Source organism: Diospyros lotus, chromosome 9, assembly GCF_014633365.1.
Source record: "Diospyros lotus cultivar Yz01 chromosome 9, ASM1463336v1, whole genome shotgun sequence".
Lineage (NCBI taxonomy): Eukaryota > Viridiplantae > Streptophyta > Magnoliopsida > Ericales > Ebenaceae > Diospyros > Diospyros lotus.
In genome coordinates this window covers 18,073,245-18,080,799 of record NC_068346.1, presented here as the reverse complement: position 1 = coordinate 18,080,799, position 7,555 = coordinate 18,073,245, and the positions used below count along the sequence as shown (strand labels likewise).

The 7,555-nt window shown below is 39.5% G+C and overlaps 1 non-coding gene across 1 annotated transcript; it reads left to right on the top strand.

Moving 5' to 3' along the window:
- Nucleotides 1-3,398: 3,398 nt before the first annotated feature.
- LOC127810734 (small nucleolar RNA R71) lies at nucleotides 3,399-3,505 on the top strand. The gene has a single exon (XR_008025545.1). It is a non-coding gene; the product is annotated as a small nucleolar RNA R71 (small nucleolar RNA).
- Nucleotides 3,506-7,555: the final 4,050 nt, after the last annotated feature.

Below are 7,555 nucleotides of genomic sequence, written 5' to 3'. Positions count from 1 at the left end.
ACTCTAAAAGGATGTTCATCTGGAAATTTCTCATTAATGTCCTCTGTTTCAAAATGATTAAGCTGCTCCACTCCAAAGAGGTGGTCGGCCACCACATTCTCTCATATCTTCTTATTCCGAATTTCCAAATCAAATTCTTGGATAAGTAATATCCATCAAATTAGCCTCGGTTTGGCATCTTTTTTTGAAAATAGATATTTCAAAGCTGCATGATCTGTATAGACTATCACTTTTGATCCAATGAGATACAGTTAAAATTTTTCAAATGCAAATACTACTGCTAATAACTCTTTTTCGGTAGTGGCGTAATTTATTTGAGCATCATTGAGTGTCCTATTAGCATAGTAAATAACATGTAAAGTTGTATCCCTTCATTGTCCCAAGATTGCCCCAACTGCATAATCACTAGCATCGCACATGAGTTCAAATGGTATATCCCAATCTGGTGCTACAATCACGAGTGCTAAGGCAACTTTTCCTTAAGAGTGTTAAAGGACTTCAAACACTCCTCAGAAAAGTCAAATTTTGCATCATTTTCCAGCAAGTTGCACAAAGGCTTTATAATCTTGGTAAAACCCTTGAAAAATCGTTTGTAAAATCCAACACGACCTAAGAAGTTTCTGATACCCTTAACTGACGTTAGTGGAGGGAGTTTCTCAATTACTTGAATTTTTGCCTTATCAACCTCTATGCCCCTAACTGAAATCTGGTGTCCTAACACAATTCCTTTTATGACTATAAAGTGACACTTCTCTCAATTAAACACGAGATTTGTTTCTTCACAATGCCTTAGAACAAAAGTCAAGTTCTTTAAACATTCATCAAATGATGAACCAAAAACTGAGAAATCGTCCATGAATACTTCAATAAATCTCTCCACCATGTCTAAAAAATTTGACATTATGTAGCGTTGAAACGTAACAAGTGCATTGCATAAGCCAAAAGGCATCCGTCAGTAGGCAAATGTGCCATATGGACAAGTGGACGTTGTTTTCTTTTGATCTTCTAGAGCTATGGGAATTTGGTTGTATTCTGAGTAGCCGTCAAGGAAACAATAGTGGGAATGGCCTGCTAGATGCTCCAACATTTGATTAATGAATGGTAAGGGAAAGTGATATTTTTGGGTTGCGTCATTCAACATGTGATAATCTATGTAAACTCGCCAACCTTGTAGTTGGTTGAACTGGAATGAGCTCATTGTGTTCATTCTTTTCCATTGTGATAGCTCATTTTTTTCGGCACAACCTAAATAGGACAAACCCTTGCACTATCCAATATGGAATAAATAATCCTAGCATCAAGCAATTTCAATACCTCATCTTTGACCACTTCTTGAAGATGAGGGTTTAGTCGGCACTGATGTTGCACTACCGGCTTATAAGTTTCTTCCATGAGGATCCTGTGCATGCAAAGGAAGGGACTAATGCCTTTGATATCTGCTATAGTCCATCCAATAGCTGATTTGTACTCCTGTAGCACCCTAAGTAATTTATCTTCCTCATCCTTACTGATAAAATTTGCAATTATAACTGGAAGGGTAGTAGATTCACCAAGATAGGCATACCGAAGATGGGGTGCTAATTGCTTTAGCTCAAGTTTAGGAGCTTGTTGAACGGAGGGTAGCGACCGTGGGGGACCTGTGCCAAGCGACATGTACTGCTTCACTTTTCTGATTAGTTCTAACCCCTGCAAGTACCTAGCACACTCATCAATAGCAGTTGAATTTGAACCTTTATCTTGTGAATGCATAATATGCATGATTCCCAAGGATCCGACGGGTGGTCTAATGTGAAAGTATTTGGTGCCTCTCTGTCCACAATCTCAATCTGGAAACAAGAATCGGACGGACTAGGAAATTGAAGTGCTTTGAATACGTTAAAAGTAATTTGCTTCTCATTTAACCTTAGCATGAGTTGTCTTTTCTGCACATCAATCGATGCTCGCCTAGTAGCTAGGAAGGGCCGACCCAAAGTTAGCGAAACATCCCTATCATCTCCCATATCCAAGATGACAAAATCAGTTGTCCTTTCTCTATCATCACTGCAATGGCGCCAAAAACTTGTCCGCTTTCACCAAAATGTCTTCGACAATCCCACGTGGATGTTTCACGGACCAATCGACGAGCTATAATGATATTCTCATAGGCTTTGTTTTCCTAACCCGAGCGTCCTGAAAATAGAATACGGCATTGATTGATACTAGCACCCAAATCACATAGAGCTCATTTAAAAAATAAACTACCAATGGTACAAGGAATAGTAAAACTCCCTGGATCTTTAAGTTTTGGTGGTAGTTTGTTTTGCAATATAGCGCTGCTCTCCTCCATTAGCATGACAATTTCATGCTCCTCCAACTTCCTGTTATTTGATAAAATTTCCTTTATAAATTTCACATAGTTGGGAAATTGAGCTAGGACATCAACAAATGGTATGTTAATATGGAGTTTCTTAAAGACCTCTAAAAACTTCTCAAATTGCTTGTCCATCTTGTGTTTGCACAACCTTTGAGGGAATGGAATTGGAGGAACAAATGACATGACCGATGGTTGAATAACCTTATCTTGTTCAGCTATTACTTCAGGCCCTTCAAGTTGCTCTGTTGTCTTCAGACCCGTATCATTTTCTTTTGCTACACCTAGTCTCTAAACATAGATTTCTAGCAGCTGCACCTCACTCCTTGTTATTATATTCGCTTGCTCTTTCGAGCTAACTTCCGTATTATTAGGCCATGTGCCCAATTGCCTTTCTATTAGAATTTTTGCTAACTGCCCAATCTAATTTTCAATATTCTTAATGGATGTATCGATCCAGTTACTTTGTTCTTGAAGCTTTGAGACTACTTCTTCCCATTCTCATTTTTCCTCTTATGGCTGCCCTTGTTTTGGTGGATTTTGGATGTTCTGAGTAGTACCATAAGAGAAATGAGGATGATTCCTCCAACCCAGATTGTATGTCTGTGAGAATGGATTATTCTGTTACCTTTGAAAATTTTGCTAACGTTGAAAATTCTGAGCATAGGCAGCTTGCTCAATGAATGGTGGATCTATGAGCAGTGAACATTAAGGCGATGGATGAGTTGCTCCACAAGTTGCACATATGGGAAGTAATCCATGTACCATATTAACATTCGAAGAATACTTCAAGGCTTCCATTTGCTTTGATAGTGCGTCGATCTTGGCTAACATCAACGTGTTAACATCAACTTCATGCCTTCCAGCTACTCTTTTATGTGAGCTTTTATCTGGCCTCATCACAAAATGCTCACTCGTTGTCTCGAAAAGGTCATGAAGCTCCCTAATCGATTTATTTCAAATAGATCCTCCTACTGTAGAGTCAACTGTAGAGCAGCTGTAAGGAGTGAGCCCAGCATAGAAAAAATGATTTTGAGCTAGTAGTGGAAAACCATGACTAGGACACTTTCTTAATAGCTCCTTGAACCTCTCCTATGCTTCATGAAAATTTTCAGACTCAGCTTGCTAAAAAGTTAAAATCTCATGCTTCAGCTTGTTAATCTTGGTCGATGGGAAGTATTTGAGTGTGAACTTCTGTACCAAATCTTCCCATGTAGTAATACTGCCCAATTGTAATGAGTCTAACCACTCTCGAGCCCTATCCTTCAAAGTGTGAGGGAAAAAGCGCAACTTGAGTGCCTCTTCATTAATTCCTTGGTACTTGAAATTCCCACAATACTCTAGAAATCGAGACAGATGGGAGTGTGGATTTTCATCGCTCATTCCATAAAAAGGTATGTTGTTGGCAAAGAGATTGATCATGTCTAGCCTCAACTAAAAGTTCTCATGCCCGTAGGGAGGATAAATTATACTTGACCAGCTCTCAATCACTGGGGGCATCATGAAGTCCCCCATCAGAATGTCTGTTTCGTTAACTTCAACGGGATGGCCATTCGAACAAGTTGATTGGCGTTGTCACCCATGGTATTTAGTTGTTTTTCCTTCCTTGCTCTCTGTTCACAATGCCTTTGATGGAACGTCCTTTCTATCTTAGGATCGAACTCACAAATATTCGAACGTTCTGAACGACTCATGCACTATCTCAATCCCTGCTTGCACACAAATTGAAATAGCTTAGCCCAAAAAATAATGAAAACAAAATTTGACATTTAAAGCTAATATCAATCAAAGCAGTAATCAAAAGAGCTAGTCCCCGGCAACGACGCCAAAACTTTGTCCGCCTATTCTATCTTGCAAGTGAACGGATCATAACAAGTAATATAGTGATAAGTAGGGGTGTCGTACCTAGGAGGACTAACTTTTGACGTCTACTCTAACTAATTTAACCTTAACCTAACACACCCATTGGTATAGCTATTAACAATGACTTCAACTATAATGAAAACTGATTAACTAATAAAAGATGCAACTAAAACAATTTCTTTGATTCAAAACTCACAAAGCTAAGGCACTAGGGTTTGTGAATCCACCGTCGGCCTTCTATGATTCAATTGTTCATTACTCGGATCTTGTTATTCTTTATCTTAGGTTGAAAATTGATGATCCAATTATAATTAAAAGCCTCTCTCGATGGTCATTCAATTTTATGTATATATATGAGATTAACTATCTCTAGTCAACCTTCAAACATATAAACATGAATTCAATCACAGTGATTATCACAAAATGGTATCTCTACCTATTATAGGACCCTACGTTGTTTGTTAACATGTCTAATCCGTATTGAATCTCTCTAAAGCAATACAAATCATAAATACATTTCAATGACGATTAGGCATCAAAACGGCATTATGAACATAACAAACAATCAACCCGAATGAATAAGAAAAAAACAAACTAAGTAACTTTAAATCAAACCATTAGAAGTCGAGGTTTCATCATTCACCCTAGCTATAAACACTTAGCAATGCATTCTTACAATCAAAAGAAAAATAAAAGAGTCAGAATCTATAGCAGAGATTGAGAAAGAAAAAGAAAAACACAACCAAAAGTATAGTCTTCAAGTTGCCTTCTTTCACCTCTTCAATCTTCCGTTAACTCCTCTAAAAACTCCCAAAACTCCAAGATGGATCCTTTATATAGCCATCCCTAGGGTTTTTGAGTCGTGCTCCATGAAAACTCTTGTTCCCTATTGAATTGGACAGAGACGGGCCAAAATCGCGCTTTGAATTGAAGTTTAGAACCCTACCCGATCCTATCGCGGTATGCTTATTGCGGTAGACCTGTGAGCTCTAGAAAGCAGTTCCTAAAGTGGTCTTACAGCGATATGCATACTATTGTAAGACCGTGAGCTCCAGAAACTAACTCTTACAGCAGTCCTACAACAGAATGCATACCGTTGTAGGCCACTAGATTTCTTCCTTAGCCTTTTTCTTCTTCGCCTTCCACTTTTCGCTCTTGTTCCACTTTCACTTTCTCCACATCATTTCGAGTTAATAGTTAACCATGCCTTCAAGTTTTATTTCCACTCCTATCATGCACCAAAATCGTCCCTTTTTGTTCCATGTCCGCTTTGCATGTGATGTGTACTTATATTGACAATATTGAGCCCAAAATGAGTAACAATCACGTTCATTGAATACTTAAATGCTAAGCTTGGACAACTAAATAAGAGAGCAAAATATACTGATCAAACACCAAAGTCTTGCTCAAGCTAGGGCTCCCATGCAATGTTACGGCTATTCCTCCTATCTGAAATTTCATTGTGAGAGTCTTCCAATCCACATTCATCTTTCCAATAGTTGTTAGACACTTTATTCCCAAAATTATATCCGAGCTCTCCAATTCTAGAGGTAAAAAATCCTCCACAATTTACAGATTTTGGAGATTAGACTTCACTCCTTTGCAAATTCTAGCCCCTTGCACTGTCATTCCCGTTCCCATAATTGCCCCATATCCTATTGTTTCCATCCTTGGTAAACCCAACTATTACACCAACTCGGTTTCTATAAAATTATGCGTTGCTCCTCCGTTAATAAGGACCACTATTGGTTACCCCTCTACGTCCCCTTTTAGCTTCATAGTTTATAGTGTAGTCAACCCAACTACAAAGTTCATTGAGAGCTCAATGACCTCACCCCCTTACCCTGGCTCTCATTCTCCCTCCTCTAACATTTCACCCTCAACTCTTGCCTCTTCTACCTTTTCGTCATATATCATCATCACTTGCAACTCTTTATTTACTCATCATAGTAAAAACATAGGCCCTTATCCCTTTTTGCCTTCCACTCTGCCTCGTTAAGTTGTTTGAAGGGCAGGTTACTCCATTTACCATTGGCTTACGATCGATATGGGTTAGTAAAACTAACTGTCAATTGTTTGGAGGGCTACTACGAGTGTGGCAGAATCCCCCATCTCTGATACATCAGAATTAGGTTTGGAATGGCTTATCCCTTGTTCAAACCCAATCCAACTGCGCCTCCACAAACCACCTAATTCCGTTCCTCTATATGTTGAGTCAAATCCATCATTTGCTCCAAGCCCCTCAGCCTCAACATCCTCAACTCGGCCTTAGTATCAGGCCTTAAACGATTTATGAAATGCCTTTCCAGCATGGCTTCCGACAAGTTCTCAAAGGGCAACACCAACATCTCAAAGCGTTGGCGGTACTCCATGACGGTTCCTTTTCGTCGGGGGGCTAGAAATCGCTCTTCTATGGAGCCTTCTTGGGTGGGTCGAAAATAGCTCCTTAACAACAATTTAAAGTCCTCCCAATTCCTCACCCTTCGTCACTTTTCTTCCCATTAAAACCACGAAAGTGTAGCACCCTCCAAATAGAGTTCTGTTGTATTCAACTTCTCATCATCAGTCAACCCATTCATCACAAAGTACCGTTTGGCTTGGAATATCCAACCATCTAGATCTTCGCTTTCGAAGATAGGCATCTCCAATCAATAAGTACGGATTTTCGGTCGCCAGACTCCATCGGACGCCCCTACTTCAGCAAGCCTTCCTCCTATTTACGGTGTCGCCTCGGAATCCTGAGCAAATTCTAGTGGCTGGTCTTCTACCTTCTCCTTACTCTTCCTTTCTCATTCTTGCTCTTCCCACCTTGTTTTCTTCCATGCGAACTACTCCAGAATGTTCGCGACATTTTTCTCCACCGATTGAACCTCACCCCTTATGGCATCAATTCCCTGTTGCATGCCTTCCAACCTCATTTCCACTTTGCCTACTCAGTTCATCAAGTTCACCATTAGGATTGGTGGTGCTCTGATACCAAAATGATGGGTACTAGAAAAAAATTCTTTGAACTTTGATTCAATTCACCATTTCGATCAAGATTACAAGGAAAACAGGGCATTCGAGGGGCATTCTCTCTTCTTTATATTTTCTCCTCCTCCTTCTCTAATCGAATTTAAATTTGCACCTGCTAATTTGTTACACAAACTAACGATTTCTAACTCTACCCTTCCGCACATAGCTGGTTGTTATGCTAGCCAACCAATTTACTCTCCTATCCTTGCCCCTTGGATCGTCTTTGGTATGTCCAGTGAATCAAGGACCTATCAATCAACAAGTCAATATCTTCAAGTATACTCCAATGTTAGACACACTCCATGTGAATACAATGACACCTAGAGT